The sequence below is a fragment of the Boleophthalmus pectinirostris genome, unplaced genomic scaffold, assembly GCF_026225935.1.
Source record: "Boleophthalmus pectinirostris isolate CB_2022bp ecotype Guang Dong unplaced genomic scaffold, ASM2622593v1 HiC_scaffold_8, whole genome shotgun sequence".
NCBI classification, from domain to species: Eukaryota; Metazoa; Chordata; class Actinopteri; order Gobiiformes; family Gobiidae; genus Boleophthalmus; species Boleophthalmus pectinirostris.
In genome coordinates, this window is record NW_026571515.1 from 31,462,898 (window position 1) to 31,487,523 (window position 24,626).

General features: G+C 43.1%; 1 protein-coding gene across 1 annotated transcript in view; it reads right to left on the reverse strand.

Annotated features, from left to right (window-relative positions):
* LOC129412350 (calmodulin-binding transcription activator 1) overlaps window positions 1-24,626 on the reverse strand; it is a 277,417-nt gene that overhangs the window by 76,052 nt on the left and 176,739 nt on the right. The gene's annotated exons all lie outside the window — the stretch shown is intronic.

Here is a 24,626-nt window from a genome sequence, read left to right on the forward strand (position 1 = left end):
GCTGCCCCATATATTTCCTGATGGAATAACACTGCCTATGCAAATGGCCGCAATTCAAAGAAGCCGGCCCGCTGACAGTGAAAAACTAACATTGTCATTTTTTTTCTCGACAACTGCAGAAATAGAGTCCAAGGTGCACGTCTTCACCTCAGGGTGCCCCGGGCCTGGTAGGAGTGCCTCTCCCAACCCCCTGTGTAGCCCTGATGGGCTGACATCCTGGGTGTGAGGGAGAGATCACTATGAGAAGTGCCTCTCACACAAATCTGGAATATATGCACCGGCAGAATGATATTTTCTATTCCTTAGCGGCTGCCAGGTAACAGTAGCCTAGAGCAATGGAAAAGTTTTTTGTCTCACCTTCTCTTTATTTCCCCTGGTGAGGAGGATACAAAGCTCTTTTGCTCGGCTGAGCTGTACGTGCTAGGCATCTGTTCACAACACACCCACCTCCCCGAGCTTCTCAAATTCAGGCTGTACAGACTCTGACTTACCTGTCTCTTAATAACCTGCATCTGAAGCTTTAGAGGCTAAATGCTGCTGCTGACAGTGTTGCGTGGAAACCCGTGCAATCAAATGCAACCTGGAGTCACCTACTTTCACAGCAAAACACAAACTAGAAGTATTGCACAGACAAAGGTTGAAATGGAACTTATGAAACATATTTATTTGTTCTACAAAATGTGACATCATCCGACAGTGTGAATTGTGGTGAAACCCTAGCTCCTCTGTGCCAGGCGTATCCACCCACATCCACAGATCCTTTAACTGACGATGACATCATCAGAGCTCGCCCCACACACCGTGGGAACAAAGACCTACATTTACCCCCTTCCTATATGCTGGCCTACATTACCAAATTGCATAAGACTGTATATTTCTTGTTTGCTAATTTGTTCTTTTTCACGCATTACAAAACCTCAGAACAGCCGTCGAGCCAAATTGGGTTCTTAAAGCAAACACAGGAATGCATGGTACATTGCCTGTTATCATCGTTATCGTCATTGCTGACGCTTTACTCAGTCACTAAACACATATGTACTAAAAATGCGCAATATATCTGACTCCATCTGTGCCAGAAAGGCACTCAGCCGATTTATAGCACTGTGGCTGTCGGTACAAGTGCCATAATGCTTTACGATCTTATTCCAATTCTGTGTTGACACCATGAAATTAAAATGTTACTTTGAGCCAACAGTTAAACATAAACCACATTTACTCATAAGGGTTGAGCCATTGACTTTGTTGGTATCAGTGTTTAGCTCAAAAGACTGCAGGGAATATCTCAAAGGAAAACCCAAAAGTCAAATAATGAAGGACATACAAGTGAAAATCAGAATTGTGTCTTTGGGTAATAGCTCGCCAGAAACGTGTTCATTTCTCAAGGTCTTGCAAATGTGATGGCAGAGAACTTTCTGTTCATAATATTGTAAGATGCTCTCAGTGGGGACTTGACAGCTTTGAAACTGGTGTAGACAGAGTTCAGGAGGTCAGCACTCCCACAAATCTCACACCTACACAGCAGAGCGCAGCGAATTATAAGGCGATTGATGTATGGATGGAGAGTAAAAGAAGGTAAAAGGAAAATTGTCGGGAGTCGGGGGAACAGGTGAGGCAGCCGGTGCTGGCAACAGAGCACTCATCTTCAGTCGCTGGGGCTAAAGTGAAGAGCCTGGAGGCACTGACAGCACTATGCTCTGCCAAGTCTGTCCAAGAAAGTCTGAAAGAAAGGCTTCTTCTTATCACACTGCTACACTCTGTCTACAATGAACACAGATGAGGCTGATAACCTTGCAGTTGTGCTGAGCAGCACCTCTCCCCAGGAAACTGAAGGCAGGAAATATTGACAGAAATGTTTTCAGATTATATTCTCATGACTAAATCAATACGCAGACGGGCCATCTCTTTGGAGTGGAGTTAGCATGAAGACAAGCTGAAGGTCAAGCTGTTAGCCCATTAAAAGGTAGCTAGGCATGAGATTTGGCACAGCATCTCTGGCTCTTGCTGCATGCTGCAGAGATGGCAACCTTGAAGGGTTGATTAGCAGCTGAGACGGCTCCCACGACACAGGAGACCCCGCCTCATAAAATCCCAGGCTCTGAAAGTGAACAAGGATCCTGGGAGAGGCGAACAGGAGGGAATAAGGCACAAGAAGTGCCTGCCTGCCTCATCTTTTACAGGACAAATTAAAACCACAGCGGAACAAGTCATAAAACAGGAAATAATGAATTCAATTATACTTTTTAGTGTTTAAGGTCTGCTGCTGAGATGTGCTGAGTGAGCACAGGGTGATGGCTGTGTTGGTGGCTGAGCTTCACTGAGGGCGGCCTCATGCCCTCAGGAGCAGTTTAGACCTCCACAGGCCTTCATTAGCAAATGAATGACTCTTAATTGGACTGACAAATACACAGGATGCTTGTTGATTATAGCGGAGCTTTTTAACTAAATCACTTATTTAGACACAGATGCCCACATCACAAACAGCAAGCTCCAAAGTAGCTGCACTGTCGCGAGCATGTGTTACAGATAATAAATGACGTGTCATCAGAATGACAGACAATTCAAGGCCTCGTTGTGCAAGGTTTAAAAGCAGGGCTTTGGCTGTCAACAAAAGCCTCTGACAGTGGATTCTGGGACATATTCTCTTTCTTTGAGTCTATCTATACAGCTCTCATGTCTCTCTACCTCCCACCACCTATTTTTCACTCTTTTTCAATCCGTTCTCGCTTGTCCCTTGGCATTACTAACACCTCAGCAGGAGGGAGAATCACAGACAAGAGTCCTGGTGTCCTAGATACAGAAGCAGAAGCAGGAGCATGGCACATACTGGTCTGGCCAAGGCGCTGGAATACAAGAATACAACCCCCACATTTAGCAATCCTATTAGATCACCAAACAGGATACTCAAAGCCCACTATTACTTTACACTGCAGAGGGCTCTTTAAACAATCACGTAATCCGGTGCATTTGGAGATCTCCACAAACACATAAAAGCAGCTCGCCTCTACAACAGCTGGGACTTGTCTTCACTAATTGCAAAGTTAGTGGAGAGTTTGAGTAGAGAGGTTTGCCAGAAGCTCTGTGTGCAAAAACATTACACAATATTTGACTGTTAAAGGTAAACACACAATTAGTGTTATTTAAAGGTGTGTAAAAATAACTGTGCATGTGACATTTTGAAAGGAGAGATGATACAAGGCATTAAAATGGTAAACAAAATAAAGTGCAAAGTCAACGTCCCCTCTGTGCCCCAGCCTGTGGTGCCACTCCGCAATGCCAGCCTGCCAATTAATGGCCTGATTAGAACTGACAAAGTGTCTGCAAATGAAGAAAGAGCTGTTGGAGGTCTTAACTGCTAAACCCTGTCAATTACATCAGAGGAGAGTGGCGAGAGGGGAGTGCAATGTTATCACAATTTGAGGGTGAAAAAATTGACAGTATCTTTAATAGAGTTTTATTATGTTGCTTTTTATAGCATACTCCCCTCCCAGCTAAAAAATTTAAGCCTGGTATCGGAGTTATCACAAGGCAATAACACAGTGTCCTTTCCGCTAACTCGCCGCTTGTTTCCGCTGTAAGTCATTGGACGCCCCGTAGTGGAGGGCTCAACGGCAAAAACCCTCAATCCCCGATAAACCACCCACAGCGCACATCAGCTGCTAAAATATGATGGCATTCGTGAGGTCATAAATCTTGTTTTAGTGGGACGAGACGGGAGAGAGAGGAGCCGTGCCGATCTACCCCTGCATTGTTAAGCTAAATGTCAAGTTTTCAGCGTGTTTTGTGCCATTTGTTGCAGCGCAGGAGGGGAAGTTTAGAAAAATCACATCAACAGGAAGAAAAGTGGAAAGAGTCAGCCGCTTTCAGGGTTCAGTAGACGGTCGAAAGTTTAAGTGAATCTATTGAAGTTACAGACAAAATGGATTCCCGATCGGTGACGCAAGAGCCGGCGATATGAGTAATGAGGGTTGCAATTTGTTTCAACAGGGTACCGTACCTGGACTGAAAGAATAATTTCACTTCCAGCAAAAAGTCTCACAGCATAATACTTCATAAATGTTAATATTATTTAGACATTAATCATCATTACACCCCCTAATGATATTCTTTCAGTTTAATTAAATTGGAATAGGGTTTTTTGTAGTTTATGGTGCCAAGTGAGCATACTGCAAGTGGCTGTCGAAAGCCGTTCAATCATTGGGAGCCAGGAGGCAGTGGATTAAACAACAACTGGTGGGCAAGATTCATGCAGCTTTGATTAGATTAAGAATTCACCTTGAGACTATTATTGTTATTGTCAAACATTTCTAGAGGTTACCTACAGAAATTTCGACATCTGTTTAATTTTCGCCGTCCCTTTTAGAGGCTGGCGTGCTCGCTGTGCCGTGGGAGGGTTATATAGTGATGGTGCGAAGTAAAAGACAACACAACAATGATGAACAGATGAGAGAAAGCGCCCGCATGCCTCATAAAGCAGAGATCGCCATAGAACAACCATTTCCTCTCACACATGCTGCAGAAAAAGACACCGCTAGAGGACAGGAAACCGGCTGATCCATTCAAGACAACACCCTGGCCATCTGATAACATTAAACCAACCCCACAATGTACTTTCAAATATAATTCATTGTGTTTTAAGAGGACATTGTTTGCTTATTAAACTATAACATCATCTTTGTACATTTTGTCCATTGTAAACTGCAATAGTTAACTAAAATGGCTTAAAGGTCCTGCATTACGCAAAACAGACTCATGGGAGCTTTGGGCCATGTTATAATGTTGTTACCATCAAAAACAAATCTGGAGTTCTGTTTTGTTTCATTCACATGTGTTTGAGTAATTCTGCATTATTACTATTAGTCTGTCTACATCTACAAAGCTCAGAATGCTCTTTTCCACCTTGTGATGTCATGTAGTGGTAGTTTTTGAGAGCCACCTCTTTAGATAACAGTTTACTTTTTTTTTTAAGTAGAGATTGGCAATTCCAAAAATAAAATGATCCAAATGGTTCTTGTGAAGGTAATGGAAGTTTAAAAACACAGTGGAGCACTTCCCTTATTACAGCATGACATCACAGTTTGAGAGAAGAACATAGTCTAAATTTGCAGGTTGTTTTTGTCAATGAAACAAAACACAACTCCAGGTATGTTTCTGAAAATCATCGTATAGCATTAAGTTATAGTGAACAGAAATCAGGTCAAAAACAAAAAATAAAGTTGGAAGTAAGAATGAATAAAAGACAAGTGTGGAGTAAAAGCTATATTTTCAGGCAGCTAAAACCCTGTGGGAGCATGCATTAAACAGGTTGTGAGGTAGAGCTCCCCTTTACTACGCCTTATTCAGGGTAGAGGCTGCTACTGTTAATATTTCATAAGCCCACCAACAGTATAAGGAGGCCTGCGCTCCCAGGGGACTCTTATAGCCCTTTCCCCTTTTGCACTGACACTCAAGCCTCTCATGTCACATAAGCAGCCCTGCCCTCCCTCCACAACACGCATCAATGTGTTTAGAAAAGTCTATCTGTACTTTACCTTTTAGGATAAATGCATTAAAGATGGCTGCAGCTCCCCTTGAACTAAAGACAGAACATATAATCATTGCACCTGTCTACGGATGAAACTACCTAACATCATACGGCTGCTTGAAAGTCCAAGGAGCGGCATTACCTTCCCAAGACTTTCCTATTATCAAGTCAGACAACAAATAGGCCGACACCACTATAAACCGAAGATCATTACACTTTAAAAGCCTCGGTGTCACAGGCCTGACTTGGCCATTTTGCCTTAAGAGTATCTTGTCCACTGCACCAAATCAAGGCAACGCGTTTTCTCTTTTAAGCCAATCACGGCGGGTTTAATGGGCAATTGCAATGTGCTGTGTCAGACATCCATAAATGGGTGCCATCCTTCAGTGGCACCTCTCGAGCGTCTGCACAAGTTTAAAAGAGGAAAAAAAAGAAGTAGTAGTAAATGGGAGCAGAGCACAAAAAGCACACAATGAATCCAGTGCCTGAGACTTGAGTGTAAGAGGCACTTTGCTGACTGCGTCCCCTGTGTGCCAGAGCAGGAGGACAGTCCTTTGTGCAGAGCGAGTCTTGGGCCACTGAATTCCCTGTTTCAGCGATTCTGGGCTGGACACATCCCGAGAGGTGCTGTGCTCCCAGGGCTCCCCTGCTGTGACTGACATCCACCTTCTGTTCTCATGTGGAGGGCCAAAATGGGACACTCTCTGACCCAATTCAATGACTTTCTCCGCCACTTGAACCCCGCCATCCTGGAGAGCGGTGACAGCGGAGGTGATCGGGACAATGGGCACACACCTGTTTGATGAACTGGCAGGGATAAAGGCCAGAGAATTCAGTGCACCAGTCTAGCCCCCTATGCTCTTTCAACACTTGTACAGCCCAGTTATACTGTAAAATATTTTCACTGGCGAACAGATCAAATTATAATATTTCAGGGGTTAAATCTGAGAATCTGTAGTATAGTAGACAAAACAAAAAGCATTTCAATTCACTAGGGACAGAAGTCACAGTGAACATCTTAAAGATGCAAAGTGTAACTTTCGGCGGAGGGCCCACTACCTGCTTGTCTACATGGATAAGTGATTGCATTGCCTAGGATATTCACAGGTTTATTGAGAGTAAGAATGCATGTTATTCAAGTCATTTTTGAGCAATAAAACCACCTTTAACTTAATATATCATTGATGCCATACTGTGGAACATTTGAGGCAAAGCAATAACATTCACACAGCATGTGGCAAACCCACCAGAACCTGCACCTTTCAGTTTTGCCTGATCTCTCGATTTATGATCTTTTATTATTACGATTATTATATCTCTTATGAATAACAGAATTGTCAATCATTGTATTCCATTTGTTATTGACATTTTACACAGGCTCTTTGATTTGCAGTTGTAATGAGTAGTCCATCAAATTGCTCTCAGATTTTTACATCTTTGCAGTCAATCACTTTGTTTAGCCCCAAGCACAAAATTTACAAGAACAGGGAGGAAATCACGTGGAGCAACTGGTTTACAAAGAGGCCTGGGGCTGCCACTGGCGATGGAGAAAGCTATCGCCCATCCCACTGAAACCATTACAGCCTCTCAAGATGGAAATGTTTTCATAAGCCCACCAAATTCATCAAGGGACTGCTTTACAGCGTCATAAAACAAGTGAGTGATAAATACAGCGCCTAAGGTCAAAAAGTAGTTAAGTTCTGATACCCGTAGCGCAGCCAGAAAGCAAGTTGGCGATGCTATGGCAGGGCAATTATTCCTCAAGAGTGATGCCGGAACTGGTACAACACAAGACACAGGTGGATAATCAAGGCTGGAACTCGGCAGGGAACAGCTACAGATTTATGCCTCAAAAGACGCTGAATGCACCCTAAACATACTATATACAAGACACATCAGGCCAATGACTAATGACTGTGTCAAGTTTACTAACCTAAATATACTAGATATTTAGTGTGACTCCTTCTCTCCTTTTAGCCTTTTACTTCTGGGAAGGGTGGTCAAAAGTATCCATGCCCAGATACAAATCAGTACTAAAACTGGTATCCAAACTAATTTGAACAAGTATCAAACAATAAAAAACAAATTGAACCTTCCCTGATTAGTTTTAGAATTGTCTTGGCCTATATCAGACCTAATAAAATACCACATGATAATATTCAGTATCATATTTTGTGTTGGAAATAACTTTATATTGTCAACAAAAAATAATTGTAGCATCAAAATCATTATCAAGTATACTTTGTCTTAGGTTCAGGGATCATCTAGGTATGGCCATTTAAAAATACATTTGGCATAGGCCTTTAATATTCAATGCTAATTTTCTTTTTCTTGCACAGCAAAACCAAGGACACCAGTTCAGATTTTGTTGACATTTTTATAGATAATTCTATCTGGGACGCCATCTTGATTGATCTTGATTTAATACACTCTACTTCTATGGCCAAATAAACAATTGTGTCTTATACATACCAAAACTAAACTCGAGTCTCCAGCCTCTCTTTACAACTGAATAACAGAATTACACAAACATTCCTGACATTGATAAAGAGAACAGTGACAGAGCAAGAGCAAATAAATGTTACAGAGTTCTCCGACAAGACACAAAACACCTCAGGGGACATCTGGCTAATTTTGTGAGAAAAAGATAAAAACGCTAAAGCACAGGGCAGTTTGAAGACAACTTTTACAACAGTCAGAAAAAGTCCCATTTGAGTGTATAGGTGTGGTGTCCGGGCTGTGAGGAGTGAGGTGGGGACACTGATAGAGACAGACCCTTGTTGTCTATGCAGCAGAGTAGACACGACGTGATTATTCAGCACCCAGCCTCATCTGCATCTGCTTTGGAATGCCCATCACAACCTTGTCCGCAAGCTCCACAGCCCTCACATACATACCCCAAAATTATGCCCAAAGTTTTTTATCTGTCACATATATTTTTAACTGGTACGGACAGCAGGTCTTGCACTGAATGGCAATAGAGAAAAATCAGCTCAAACATTATCCTTATAGAGGGAAGCAAAACCTCTCATTGCCGGAATACATTTGATATACAGCCAGTGCAAATTAGCCACAAGGCTGGCTGGAGAAAAATAAATTGAAATTCCAATCATCTGCATGATATAACTGCACACCAACAAAATCATCTGCATCGCCTTGATTACTGAAGTACACAAGAAGAATACAATTGTCTATCCACACGAGAAGCCAAACTTGTTTCCTAGCAAGGGTCGGCCTCTAATAGCGCCTGCCGCCAATAAATGGGTACAAATATCCGAGCTGAAAGAGGAAGGCTGCTCATCAGTGAATGTGCTGATAAACAATAGTGCGCTCTATTAGCACGCGTCGCTGTCAAGGACATGCATGTTATCCCCAGCAGGGAGAGCCAGGGAGGAGCAGCAAAGGAAAGACACTGAAGGACAGAAAGAAGAAGGGGCAAAAAGGAGGAGGACGCATAGCAAAAAGAGGTGAAAGCGTGAGAACTGGGGCTGTGCTCACAAAGGTCAGGCTGATTGTCTCTGCCCAAATATGCTGGCCTTTTCAAAATTAACTTGGCAAAGGCGATATTTTCCACAAAGCCAGCATCATGAATCAAAGAAGCGTCTATAGTTCACTCTGAGAGCAAAGCGTCGCCTCCCTGTTTGCTCCAGTCCCTTCACTGACACCGCACCCTCCTGCACTGAGCTGACATCTTCACTAATTATGTAATTAACACCGTGGCAGGCCTAATTTCAGATATAGTACATTATAATTGCATTTAGTCATTCATTAGTTAGGCTAAACATTCCATACGCTGTGCGCAGGTGCGGCAGGGGGCCAAGGACCTCTTGTTTTTTGGAGCGCTGCAGTCAATGCCTTGATTAGTTTCTGGCTGATATCGCTGACAGGACAGGTTTTGGTAATTTACCAATAATTACCCCGGCTCTCAGATACAATAAAGGAGTCAGTGGTCTCAGCTAAGATAAACCAATGGTGCTGTGCTCCGTCTGCTCCCTGCCCACTGCTCGGCCTGTCCTCTGTGAATAATGCTTCACATGCTGAATTAAATATTACTCAGAAGGAAAATGCTTTTTCAAGAAGAGCAGAAGAACATGGCCTTCCGTCTTGGTGACGCAGGTGTAATCACAGTAAAACAGTAATACTGCGAGTGATAGGCCTGTACAGAAATGCAGCCGTACACATGCTGCTCCGCATGATGTATTACATTAGGCACAGCAGCAGTATGTCTCTGTGAGCTGTTTTTAATGGATTTTTTAAACAACAGCAGGAGCCTGTAATCTCCACCAACACATCATAAAGGAGTCACGTCTAACTCTAGTAAATACATGGCTGCGTTTAGACTTTTAATGGCCGATGCTAGCAACAGGAGAAAAATAAATGACACAACCGCTGTCAGTGAACTTCTGTTGAACTGTTCATGTTGTGTGGGGCTTGATTAAAGCTGGGTTTGTCCTGCTCTGGTCTCATGTAAAACAGCTCTTTCTATGTGATTAGTGCATGGATACTATCACACAGTTATGGTGTTACAGTCTGCTGCGACACATAGACAATTTGTTCCCAGTAACACCAAATCTGTCCTGGTCCCTGTGATGATTTCTTCAATTAGGCCTTCCTGGCAGAGCAGGCCAAATGCTTAACTAGGCAGAATTGGAGCTGCCACGAGCTGGAGGTAGCAACGGGCTCCACTTCAACAGCTCATTCATCAGGCGCCGCGCTACCACTGGGCCACCTGTTCTGACACCACGCAGCGCCGAGCCATTTGCATTCTGCTCTCTCTGTCCTCGTTCCCTCCTTTAACCGCCTTCCCCTCCTCCCCTTGCTCCCCCTCCTCCGCCACTCTCACCCCTTCTATGCCTATACAACTTTAAAGTCCTCAGTGGCAGCTCTGGCAGATAATTGAATACCAGAGTTTGATTTAGTTTGAAATCAATTTGGGAAGGGGCTTTTCATTCATTATGCTCCTTGGCTTTGGTAGTACGTCGAAAATCCCTCAAACTTTGGCAGGGTCTTGAACGTCGTCAATTCAAAGTGAAATGACGCTGCCCCGAGTGGGACTGACAGGCAGGCAGCTCACAGCGGGATTGGGAGGGTCCACACAGGGTCCTGGGAGTGCTCTTTGTCACCACCAGGTGCTGCTGTGAAATAAGAAGAGAGGCGGAGACAGGAGGCAGCCATGCACAGAGCCTGACATTTTAGCCAGCTCCCTGCAGACACATATGGCAAGTGGAGGAGGGTGTGTTACAACAGCTCCTCTGAGTGCGAGGATATACAAGTCTATTTATACGTGTGCCACTTTTTGTTTCATTATGCACCTAGGCTCTGCTGACACAGTGATCACTTATAAATCAATGTGTTGCATAATAAAGTGTGGTACGCTAACAGGGCATTATACCAAGTGCTATTGGAAAATGACTTGGTCCTGCTGTAAAGAAATATGGAAGTCTTTGAGCTGAGTGTTCAGAAAGCACTTTGCTGAGCGTCTAAGCCTCTAACACTAGTGTGTGTAGAATACACGCTTTCAATAAAGAAAAGGGATAACATTGTTGAGTGAACAAGCGCTGAAGGACCTTAACTGAGAGGGCTGTACAAATGGACACTTGGCATCGGAGCCAGGGCTGAGGACATCAGCAGCAGAGATTACCGCAGGTTCTCCCACTTTAAAAGCAATTTCTTCCTTTTGGATGCGCTCTCTTCCTGTGTGCTCCAGTCGATTGTCAGGCGTGTGACTGGAGGCGCTGTTGGAGTGTTAAAGCCCCTGGATATGGTAATCTGTGGGCTGACTGACCTTGGGAGAGTGTGTTTGCAGGGTGTCAGACCCCCTAATTCATCAGAGACAGACCATTAGCCAGCTATCCAGCCACACAAACACAGAAGAACAGGGAGGAAACTTCTCAGGGAACAGCGGCCCCCGCTCCTGAGATATCATTAGTTACTGCCTTTCAAAACTGCTGAATTGGGACACTTACCTGACTGGCCCCATTTTTTGCACCACAAGAGTCAAGATGTTGATGAATGGTTGTATGAAACTGTCACAACCAGAGAATGGAGAGAATAGGGTTAAGGACATATTCTTGCCAACTTCTGCTATCTGTGCTAGTGAAGCTTAATACCCAATGTACATAATGTCCTATAAAACAGGGTGAATGAAAGCAAACTAAACCAAAATAATTGAATCATTACTTTTAAGCCAGTGAAAGTGCAAAGCAAAGAGCAGGATCTCCTCCTTATATCCTTGAGTAAAGGATTCCCGAATGAAAGTCAGGATATGTAAATTGAGCATTTTCAAACAATTTCAACAAAAGCGAAGGGTTCCCATGAGGTCAGTGGTTATGAGCCTGCTCATATATCTAGATGCCAAGTGAGATGGAATTGTAATTACTCGTTTGCATGTCTCTGCTGAGACGCAGACACTGTCTTGTAGCTGCAGTGATTGACAGCCTCAATAAGAGACTGTCGCGGCGCCCCCTGCCCTAGGTCTGCCCACCCCCGCGATGACTGGTCAGAGCCATCGTCTGGTGCCCCATGAGCAGGGCATGGGTGACACCCCCTCTGATAACGCTGCCCATCACATCCATCATGCCACCCTGCTCACCCCACAAGAGGGCACAAGCGAGGGAATCTAATCAGCCACTCTAATTGAGGAGCAGGGCTGGCCAATCCCCAGGCTGCGGGCTGCTCTGCCTGGGCAGGCTTGGGGGACGTCAATAACACTCAGTGGGTGTCGATTCATCAGGCCTCCTTAATGTCATTAGCCCTGAGAGGCTGGCCTCACCCCTCCTCCATACATCCATCTCATTCTCTCATGCCTCAAAGTTTCTGTTGCCTCTGCTCTTCCCTGTGTCTCCAAATCTATCTATCTTCCACTCTCATTACCATCTTCCTCACTAATCTTTCCATAGGCAATAATATGTTCACCTTGCATAACAAGTTCAGGACTGGCCTAGAGAATGTTCTCTCTGTGTCTGAACTGTTTGAAAATGAGCAGGAACACAATGTGTTCTGCAGCCACCCAGCCTCCTGTTCTCTCAAACTTTAGTTCCACTTTTACAGCTCACCACGTCCTCACCCACAATGTTCTTTTACTTGTTTTCCAACAACATGTGGCGCCCCTTCCAGCTGTTGATTAAACAATGCCAGTGCTTCCTAGGAGCAGGTGATGCAGTCAATTACTCCACAATTACCTGCGTAATTATGCAAAGGAGGAGAGAGCAGAGCAAGGCACAGGGATGACGAAGACCTTGGCAAAGGGGAGCTGGCATGTGGTCTGGGCCAGGATTAAGACCTTCAAGTGACAGAGGAGAGAGTGCGGCCCTTCAACTGCCACAGACGTACTGTAACATAACAATAAACATGCGCTAACACTAGTCCAGCAGAGGCTAGAATCAGGAGGTCCTGACTGAAGTATTTTATTATAAAATAACATCAAAATTGATACCTGACACACAAGAGGGCCAGGAAACAGGTCAGGTATAAGTGGTAATTGTGAGCTGGAGCAGAAAAGGATATGTGTGGGGATTACACTTTCTAATACTGATATAAATAATTGGGTCTGACTTTTAACCACTTGAACATCAGTTTTGCAGAGAAAAATAAAGTGCCTAGTTGTTAACATTCACACTTCTTTCTCTTAAAGCCTACCAAGGACCACTACCAATCAGCAGTGCTCTGCAATCATCCATTTGAGCGTTTTACATATTGACAACGCTCTTATGTGGAGTGAGCGCGACACGCCTGTCTCTGGTAAATGCACCCACACTGCCCTTTGAGAAACAAAACTTGTCAGATAGTAGAGAGCTTGGCATATTGCCTGCCATAGGAGCTTTATTCACTCAGATTGAAAATATTTCACAGGCGAATGGTAAATTGCTTAGTGTCAGCTCATCACTTAAGGAGGAGGATTGTTGGTGGGTATAAACCTTCACTACACATGGGCCTGCAATAGTTTCCAGACAGCCAAGTCTGAGCTGGGTCCAGGAGCCCCTGGACTGTGGGTACTCAGCTTTGAGTCGGACTCACCATTTGGCTCAGTGCTCTCTTTGTAAAGAAGGCTCCATAAATCCCTGTCAGGAGGCTGACTAACTAGTATTAGTAAACAGGGTCACGCTCCACTGAGGCACATTCGAAGGGTGGCAGAGCGTAACCAGCTTTCCATCCAAATGTGAAGCAAATCTTTGGGTGATTTGCAAAAGAAGTAAACAAAACAAATGCGAGGCCTGTCTCCATCAAGGTGTTTGAGTGGATAAGGTTTCCTAGCAACCAACAAGAGAAGCTTAGAAAATGAAGACCAGACTGCAATTAGTTAGGACTGGGCTGGTTAGTTACTAGCAGCACAACCTAAGATTGCAGAATCAAAAGGTATAAAAAAGACCAGAGAAGCAACACTTGAGTCCTGCATATACTACAAACACTTTACATACATACTACAACTACTATAAATCACAATTAGTAGGCCTATTCATTCTCATTATTGATCAATGTAACTTAAACAACATTTCATGCTCATTTAAGTTAAACAATTAACTTTTTTCAAAATTAAGGGGCTTTATTATCATGGGTTAATATGATTAATTGAAGTAACAGACTTAACTCTCTGGAGGTGGCATGTCACCTGCATGATTCTGTGGAATTAGTTTATAGAACATTCTTCATGGATATAGTTATTTTTCATGCCATACTGTGGAATATTTGAACCAAAGAAACAGCATTTCCTTGGAGAACAGATTTTAGTCTATTTTTTGACTAAAGGGTTACCCTGTGGGGATTTAATAATGATTACAATGGCAACATTTCAAGCACAAAACACAAGGTGATGACAATCCAACTCTGGAGTGCTTTGACAGCATTGAGAAACAGTACATTTCCTGACAAAATGAGTGAGCACTTTGCCTGGCAGAGTCGTGTTCATTTGTCTGTCCAAACATCAGTCTGCCTGTCTCCCTCTCTGCTCCAGGCCCAGACACAAGCGCTTGGTCACATGACAATAGTGTGTTAGTGAAGATGGGCTCCGTATCTCAAATCTGTGGGATTAAGCTCCATTAAACATGAAGCGGCGCGAGGCTTTATCTGGGGATTTCACTGTGAGACAGAGCACAGCGCACCAGGAGCACAGGGTCCAGAGGGGAGAGACGAGCCCATGAAATGTCCTTCACCTTTATCGACCAAATTATATAAAAAGGAGAGAGGCGGAGAAAAATTGCTTGCTTGTTCCAAAGTACAATAGGGAGGGGGCGAGGGTGGAGGTGGCCGAAGAGCATTTGTGTGCCAAGCATGCTTAAACACGGCCATTTGTGCCAGATTTAGGAACACACATTCTGGAAGAAAGCAGCTTTCTCCCACAGGCCCACTGGTCACTTAATGAGAAATGACCAAAGTCCTAGCACACTCTATCCACACACACACGCACACACACACACACACACTTTTACACACCAGAACTACTTTGTCATGCACAACAAACCTGCAACAAAACCCAGGAGGAAAGAAGGAGGCCGTTCTTCACTAAACTCCTGCTAAACTATTGATATTTGCACAAAAAGAGCTTTTCTAAAAGACTGACAAAATAACTCAATCTCAAACTCTATCAATTCTACCACACAGCTGAGATGTCACGCTAGAAACAAGAATGTAAAAATAGATGTTGTTAATGAATATATTAATCAGAACAGCAGCTAATCATTTACTCCCCATTAAAAAATATTATCTATTTTTTCTCTATCTAATTTTGCTCACAGAGGCCATGTGAAAAGGCAGCAGGTGTGAACTTGAGTAAAATACTAAACTAAAATGACACACTAGTGAAGATGAAGTATAAGTTTGCATTTAAAGCTACACTATGTAACATTTCTGGAGAGGGATGTGCCACCTACAAGATTCACAAGATTCCACAAAGAGGTTTTTGTGTAACTTCTGTTTGTCTACGAGTCAACCAGGTGGCGCCACCTGATCAACTTACACATCAGATCTCTGGGAGTTGAGCCTGCTCATAGTGTGAATGCATGTTTTCCAAAGTATTATTGACATATAAAAACATCCTTAATAATTCAAATGCTAGATAGATCAGTTTAATGCCATATGTGGAACATTCCAAGCAAAGCAATACCATCTCCACAGAGACCAGCAAGAAGCAAACTCTGTCTGAAGTTATTTTTGATTGTCAACTTTACATTTTTCAATAAAGCCTAATTATTTCTTTATGAGTAAGAAACCGTAATATTCACTTATACTTCTATTACTGGCCCTTTATGGTTACAATTGCTCATGTGTATGGTTGTGAAAAAATTAATAACTCAAAATAAAAAAGCTGGGATAATACAGTTCTTTTACCTATTTATAACACATAAATACCAGAGTATATTTTAAGACATCTTGCGTGCAGACAAAAATTACACAGCCGTCATGGTGGAGCTAAAACTAATGTACTGTATGTATTTAAACTTTGCACTGAGAGCGATCAAACCCACCTGTACCGTGAAGTAATCAATAAGTCATTCTTTTTGCATTTTTCATGTTTAAACTCTGATTTCCACAGCACATTAGGCTAGTTGCCCCCACAGCAGAGCGATGGGGCTGGGAGTGAAGCACGGAGCATGCTGGGAATGAGGGTGGTCCGGTGATGAACGCCTCCGTGGCCTTCCATCAAACCCCCGCCTCCCCCTCTCCATTCCCATTTCTCTCTCCCAGCGCCCCTCTCCATCCTTCCCTCCTCGTGCCCCGCCCTCTCCCTCTGTCTCTCTTTCAAACTCTCTTCTGTTCCTCGCTCCTTCCTTCCCTTCACCTTCTCTCTCTTGCGCCTTCCTTTCTCTCTCCCTTCAACTCTCATTTCTCTTCTTCTTCCCTCCCTCTCTTTCGCTCTGTCACTCTCTCCTCCACTCTCCCCTTTCCCTCTTCTTTTCTCTCTCCCCTCTCTCCATCTCTGTCTTCTTCCCCTCCCCCCCTCGCCTTCCCTCTCTCCCTCTTTCTCTTCCTCCTATCTCCCCCTCTCTCTCTCCCCCTCCCCTCAGTGTGCTTGTATTGATCCCCCCCTCTCGGCTGGGCCCATGATTCATGTTGTTGGGGCCGGGCCTCACTCAGGCTGCACACACACAGCTCAGTCATGCCCTTCTGTATCTATGTGTCCATCTGTCTTCTCTTTGCCCTCCGGCCAGTCAACCTGCTCTGGCATACAACCTGCTCTGCTCCTGTGTCACTATCAATATCACTACAGCGCGACCCCAGTTTACACCCAACACACAGGCCAGCACACATCTCCCATACACACTGCAGTCATTGAATCTATCTATATGAGGGGTTATTATAGCCTATCGATGAAAATAGAGCTTTAATAGTATGTAGATGTGCAAGGTTAAGTATATGGTAAAACTAAAAGCACTCAATGGTCATAAGAGCAGTTTCTGGATGGTCAAGATAAAAGAGATATACCTGGACTTTGACCTGTAGTTAAGGGGTAAATGCTCTATTGATTAAGCCTCAAAGAGACCATTACTCACAATGGCAAATAATCCACTCAGAGAAATGATCTGCTCTTCACTGTCCCTTGTGGTTGAAAGTATAGTGCACTTGGCCTTGTGGAAAATGGGGAATTCCAGGATTCAGGTCATATTCCAGCTCAGGTTTTTCCTTAAATTATTAACCCTGCTAAGTGAAAGTTACAAAGGGAGCAACACAAAACATTCAAGATTGATGGAGCAGGGGTGAATGCAAGTTTAAAAATCCGAAAGTAGACACAATTGGTTTTTATTTTTAGATTTTGACCAGAACAAAAACGTACACACGTACACACATAAAAACCTACATGGAAGTGTGAGCCCAAACTGCCTTCACTGTTACTAGTAAACAGCAGCTATTGTGTTTAGCCTCTTTTAATCTGCTTGGCTCTGGCGCATGCACTCTTTTTTGGCAGCAATGACATTTAGTGTGTTATAGCTGAATTACTTTAATCCATTTCCAACACATACACATTATCTGAAGTTGAAAAAAAGGAAAAACACATGAAATATCGTTGCTAAGAGCCAAAACCCTTTAAAAAGTCTGAATGAAGCAAAATATTTAGAACCATTACTATCTTACATAAATTGACTTCTTGTGATGAGAAATGTTGAATTTTTAATGCAGAAATGATGGCTGGGTGTTAGTGTTTCTGTAAACTCTGCAATACACGGACAATATAAAGAGCCCTTTCTCCAGTGAGGTACAATAAAAGAGTTTTCACTTAAATAGCTCCAGTTGTTTGTGTGTGTTTTGCTTTTACAATAAGATAAATCCAGCCGGTATTTTTGCCTGGGCACTTTCTTAATGTGAAAAAAGACGAAAAGGCTCTGCGTCCAGAGATAGAAGGAGTGTGAGACGAGATGTGTGTCTGCCCTCAGTACATAAAAGCCCTGCTCAGCCAAGGCCCTGCTCCAATGTGTAGAAATTAATTGAGTGAAAAAAATCTGCTGTTTAAGGTTGAAGTGGGTTATGGGAGGCAGTGTAACAATTGTTTTCTGTTTGCCAGGGGCTATATATCGTTCATTTTGGCTCTCTCTCCTCTCTCTCTCTCTCCTTCTCTCCTCCCTCACCATCCATCCACCTGCTAAGCTTCGCCTGCTCCCACCTCTTTGCTTTTTTCCCCTTTATTTTTCCACAATTCATTTTTATCTCTTCCATTTTCTTTCATCACACACAGGTTCTTAGATGTAATTTTCAGGCAATTGTGGGTTCCATTTCAGAAATAGGATCTTACCACATGTCTAAACTGGATGTGAAACCTGTCTCGCAATCTCTCTATGCATGTGCAGGGAGAGCCATTTTCTATCTATAGGTGAAATAAATTGGTGCATGCATCGCTGTCAGCTTGTGTGTTGACGTGCATATTTGGTCACGTGGATCCGTGCAAGATTATACGCCCCAGGATGAAATTCTAAAGTAAACATGTGCGGTACAAGATATGAGGATTCAAAGTTTAAGACTGGCTTTAAGAAATACAAGTGAAAGTGAAAAACATGGCAAAACATCATGTAGTGAAAAAGAGGAAGGCATATTTGTGCTGTTTACACAAGAAATGTGGATTGGGATCAGAATGAGAGGGACAAGGTGAGTCAGAGAGGTATAAAAGAGAGATTACAGTTGGGTCATGTGTATTTGATTGGACTTGTGTAACTAAAGGGATCTTATTTTTTCATTAACTTAGCTGAAAAGGTAATGTTTTTCACTGTATAGTTTGCAGTAAGGGCTGTGTGGTTAAATTGATCATGCCGTTACTGATGAGCTAAAAGATCCATTGGTCTCTCTGTGGCTAATGAACCTAATGGAAGAGGTATTGGAGGAGTGCTATTGAAGGGAGTTTATACAATATACGACTAAACTAGAGATGTGAAGTTAATCTAACACAGTCCAGGTGTACTGTGTGACGTTTCTGTTGGTTTCCATGGAGATGTTATTAGTGCTTTGAATTGTCTTGAATGTTGCACAACATTTAACCTTAAAGGTGCATTGTGTCATTTTATGGAGAATCCGCTACATAGGGATGTTATTGCTTTGTCGAGAATGTCGAGAATCCACAATATAGATTAAACGTATATATCAAAAGGGAGACAAACAGGTTACAGCACTACGCTACATTACAATTCAGATCTGTGGAGAGTCACCCCATTCACAGAAGGAAATATAGTCTTTTTAAGCAATAGTAACACCTGTAATGCTCAAAGGATATGTTTAATCTCATACCATGGACCATTTCAGACAAAGCAATAACATGTCCATGGGGATGAGGAGGTAACAGTAACCAGGTTGGCACCACTTAATGCCTCTGCACAATTTAATTTCTCTCCAGCGACTAGGTCAGGAATTGGAATAAGCAAGAACCCTGCAAGTTGTAGACTGCGCACTGGCCAATAAGTGAAGAGCTGAACCAACCCGAGTTGTGATAGCAGACTGCATACGCTATCCTCCTTTGTCAAAAACAAACTTTGCATTTTTTATTGCACCTTTAATTCGAAAGATCATCTCATAGAAACAACAGTGATCACTGATGGACATGTTCACTCTCTGCTTTGTTTGCTGTTGTGCCAGCAATTACTTGGACACCACTGAGCGTTCTGGCGCATTACATACATCACGACCAAATAGCAGAGACTGGTTAAATAAAAAAAGTACCCGCCTACCACTGAGCGAGCAAATTCTAATGCTGCGAGGTCAGACGGTTTCCACAAAGTGAAACCAGCTAATGAATCAGGCTAAGGTAACAGACCCTAGACCAGAAAAGTTGCACAGTGTACCTTTAAATTCAGTTTTTTATTTCTCAAGGCTCCCTTGCAAAACATACATTCCTTCTGTAATCTCGTTGTCTCCATGGAGAAAATGATGTTTATTGCAGTACTGTGGAACATTCCAAACAACCTGAAGGTGGCATATCATCCTCTGGGAAAGTTCAACCTTTAAAATATAATTACTACTAAAGACATTGTTATGAGAGAACTACAAGGCACTGACTAATGATTATGTAAGCAGTCTTGATTATTCAAACAAGTTCCCAGTAATATATGATTCATACAGATACTTTTCTTAGTATACCTTGAAATGTAGTTGGTTTCAAGGCTAAAATATCACAGCTATAGGAAATATGTATACACTTTAACCTTCACCAATCACTGGGAATATCATGGACTAGATTTGTAAATAGAAAATGAAAGAACACAAGACAAGGTTATTAGCAGTATGAATAAATAGCTGTTTTGTGTTAAATGTTTGGCGTCTGACCTAGAGCCCACGGGTTAAACCTGTTTCCTGAGCTAAACTCCTCTTTAGCCGCCTTTCATGTTAAATATCCCACCTCTCAATATCACTGTGAGGAACGTGCATTTGTTTGGTCTCTAAAACGTTATACAAACACTTCCTGATTCTCTTTGAACTTTGGGGCTCTGCTCATTACACCTCCTTTGAAGAGTGCATGTTGGAGAGCTGCTACATTTTGATTTTGCACTTATTAAATGTTACACAGCAGCAAATTACATCGAAACCTGTGTGCAGCTGGTTAATAATACATAGGACAGTGTAGAGAGAGGCCGGCAGAATAAATAGCCAAGCAACCAAAAAGATAAAGGTAGCCGCCGACCGAGACGCCAGAGTATTAACAAATTCATCTCCCTGTGAACGTCAATATAGCGAATATTTCTGCAGATGGGGCAGAAAGCGGGCGTGTGAGGCCGTTGAACTGTGCTTTGAGCAAACAGGAGATAATGTCACAGGGTGATTTCTCCTAGACCACTGCACCTCTCTGTAGTGTGACCAGCAGGGGTCCAATCTAAGAAGCAAAACTTTTATGAACAAATGTGCAACCCCCAAAACTCAATAATATGTTACAGAATATAGGGCTTTGCTTGACTTAAAAATCCAGCACTTACAGAGAAATAATTTGGGCAATTAAAGTTTAAGGAGAACGAAAAGGAGAAAGTATTTTTCAGTTTGGGGCAAGAACACATAGGGAATGCTGCTCCCACCTGCCTTGGTTCTCAAAGGAATAAGCAGGTTAGTAAAATAGCACATGTTTCCCAACCAGAGGTACAGGGATCTCTTACCAGGGGGTACTTACATGGTTTTAGGTTTTAAAAATAGATTAAATTGAACAGTATTTGAATAGAAAATGTCTAAAGTTTTACATCAGTAAGAATGTTTTTGTATCATTAAAAAGATCCTATATACGCATAAGTGCTAATATATATGTGTAAACAAATTTATACTAACTATAACAAATACCTGAGTTAGGGAAGTACTCAGATTATGAAAGTTATGAGATACCCAAGACAAAGATTGAGAATTTAAAAGAAATTAAAATAAAAAAAGAAAGAAATAAACAGAAAAAAATGACCTGAACTGAACTGAACTTGTAGTTTAAACACAATAAATCTCAAAGCTATCATTATTTTATTAGTAAAATGAGCATTTACCACAGACTTAAAAAAAAAAAAAAAAAAAAAAAAAAAACATGGTTTAAGAATAGCTCTGCCTGTATATCTACATCATTTCCACATTGTGCTTTGGTGGTAGACTGCTCTCTCCCAAGTGCTTCTTTTTCAGGGACATAACTCCTTTGCTTGACAACAGCCGCCCATTGGAGTCTCCTCGGCATGACAACATGAAAACATGTCGCTACCAGTGTTAAATTAAATTACAGAAGCTGTCAATAATATACAGCTTTAGCGCCGTGCTACATGTGAACTCCATAGCAGCCTCTCCAACAAAGCAGACCCTTAAACCCGTCTGGCGGATTGAAGCGGTGATAGCGGGGTCAGCATGAAAAGCAGGCCCTGGGCTTAACTGCTGCTGAGTGATTTAGCAATTGTAAGAAGTAAGAGAGAAAAAACTAATTACTGTGGGCTTAAAGGAAAAGCATGGCTAAAATGGTTGCTCCCATTGCTAGGGGTAAGGCGTTCATGTGGGAAGGCTTTGGTTCAGTCGCTAATAACAACATAACAACCACCATTAAGCCATTATGTGAGGAGAGGATCACTACTTTAATCTACTGTGCTGCTGCTGAAGAAAAGAGGGGAATGGCACAATCACCAAAATGAGTCTGTCTCTATCTTACAATATCTACATCTCAATGCTGCCGTTTTCATTACAGTGCTAAAGTGATCATTCAATTTGTATCCAGTGTAATTTCATACAATGTACCACAAAGCCTCCCTTGTTTGTACTTAGCCCGCATTTGCCTGAATAAATCATTAACAGGTAACATTTTTAGTGTCTATGCAACAGCTTCCCGCCGATTATTGTATGTGCGAACAGAGGGTTGAAGTTATAGCCATGGTAACCGCTCCTTTATGATACTACAAAAAGATTGGTCTTCTCTTCCTCACAATCAGGTAATTTGAAAAGGAAAAAGCTGGCGGTGTAAGATCTGAGGCTCAGAATGAAAACAGTGACTAACAAAGCCACAAGACAATGGAAAGTGTAATCGATTTGCCGTCGGTACAGAGCTGGAAAGCGAGTGGTGTTGAACAGACAGAATATACGTTTGAATAAAAATGGAAAAATACTTACTCCTCTGCTTTGGGCATAGCCTGTATCAGTAATCTTAATTTCACAGTTGACTTGTAGCAGGACTGGGGCAGGAGAGAAAGCTGGTGTGGTGTCACCTCCTCAGGAATAAGGGTTTGTTTAGTACCCTATACATCTGTCCACACAATCTGGCCATATCGCCTTCTGCAAATCACAACAGCCTCTCCTGCGCCATGTGTGTTAATATATCTTTTCTACATTAATGAATCAGTATGGAAATGTGTCAAGCTTATGCACAGATTTTGAGCCAGAAAGTGAAACTAAATATGATTAAAGGCTCCAAATGTTATATATACACTTTGTAAACATCTCGGAGATTGAGCTGGGTTAAAAGGTTACACACAAACATTGCACCAAACAAGCTGGACGTGTGTAATTCGCTTAGAGACCAAAACTGCAGCCCGGACAGGCCCAGGGCACTAAAAACAAGTTAAATATTGAAGGTCATGTTATATTGGAAGCCAATGCAGTGTAGCATCCTGCATGTATCCACCAGCATCCACTCCATTATAACATTAGCAACTAATGTTTTGACATTTGTCTTCATTATTATCAATGAACAGAGGCGATTGAGCCACCAGCATGCCCCATTACCTTTCTTCATTGCACAGTTGCACAGTTGAAATCACACATTAGGGTGGATCCAACACGAGATGACAAGTTACGGGGCTAAGGACGGCGCGCTTGATTATTTAGATGGTAAACGAGGTTTGGTGGGGGTGATGGGGGAGCCGTGTCAGACGGGTGGGGCAGATCAGGCCACTGGGACTGTCCTGGTATTAGAGTCTGAGGAGGAGAGGGGCCGCAGAGCAACACAGCACACCTTAAGAAGTGCAGCTCATTTCAATCGGTATAATTAGCCTATGGTAATGAAATAAGTCAGAGCCAGTGCCACCTTCACTTAAGAGAAAATCGATCCACGTTTGAGGGAGTTTATTAAAGCGGGGGAATAATGAGCAGATAGCACAGGGGGGTTGGGGTGGGGAGGGAAAAGGGGTACCAGCCCACATTAACAGCTAATCAACTAAAATGCAGCGCTGATACTGGGGTAGAAACTTGACAAGAGCCGACCAGGTAATGTTGATCAAGAGAGATGAGATGTGCTATTTCGCAGCATGAAGCCAGGGGATGCTAGAGCTATGCACATTTGGAGACAGCCGTTGTCTGAGTGATATGACATCAGCGAGAGAGAGAATAAAGCAAATCTGTCGCCAAGGAGACCGAGTGGACGGCTACAGGACATCCTCATTAGAGCCGGGACAACGCAAAGAAGGGTGTGGTGGAGTAATCAGAGGTGGACATGTCCCCCCCATGTGCCCCAGACTGGTGTGGGCCGCTCGGGGTGCTGCTGCTCATTTATCCAGCCGTCTGGCCAACTCACCTGGAGTGATGGGGAGACGTCAGGAAGGCAGCCTGCTATTTCACGGCCTGTTAAGCGCTAATGCTGCAACATGCCCTGTGCTCCAATTTTAGGGAACAGGGAGCATTACCACCAAACTCAAGACTCCGTCCGTCTGCACTGTGCACTTGGAGAGAGGAGGTAACAGGCAGACAGGATGAGCGGCGCAAAGAAAGGACACAGGGGAGTGAAGAGATAGTGAAAAGAACTAGTGAAAGACTTTAAGGACTAGCGAGGGAGGAAGTGGAGGAGTACAAAGAGAGAAGAATGGGACGACATGGCAGTGAAGGAGCAGAGCATTGGTTTTACACGGGCTGCTGAGCTGGCTAGGACAGCAGCCGCGCAAACTGACATCTACTCCGGATACGCTAGGCTGCTCCGAGGCCCCACCGGTCCCTGGCTCCCCTCTCTCGGCCACTCACCGGAGCACTGAGCATCACCAGGCCAAACCACCCACAACATTTGTCCTCTCTGCGCGCTAAACCTGGCCCATGTAATAACCGCAGAACCTCTATTAAGCAGTGAGAGGCTGGGGAATCGCAGAGGCCCTGTACAACAGCGGAGCAGCTCCAGTGATGTAATGACTCCACTGTAAACCAGCAAACTTATGTCCAACTCCGCTTAACTCTTTATCAGCTCTCACAGAAACAGGGAGGACATTTACGGGCT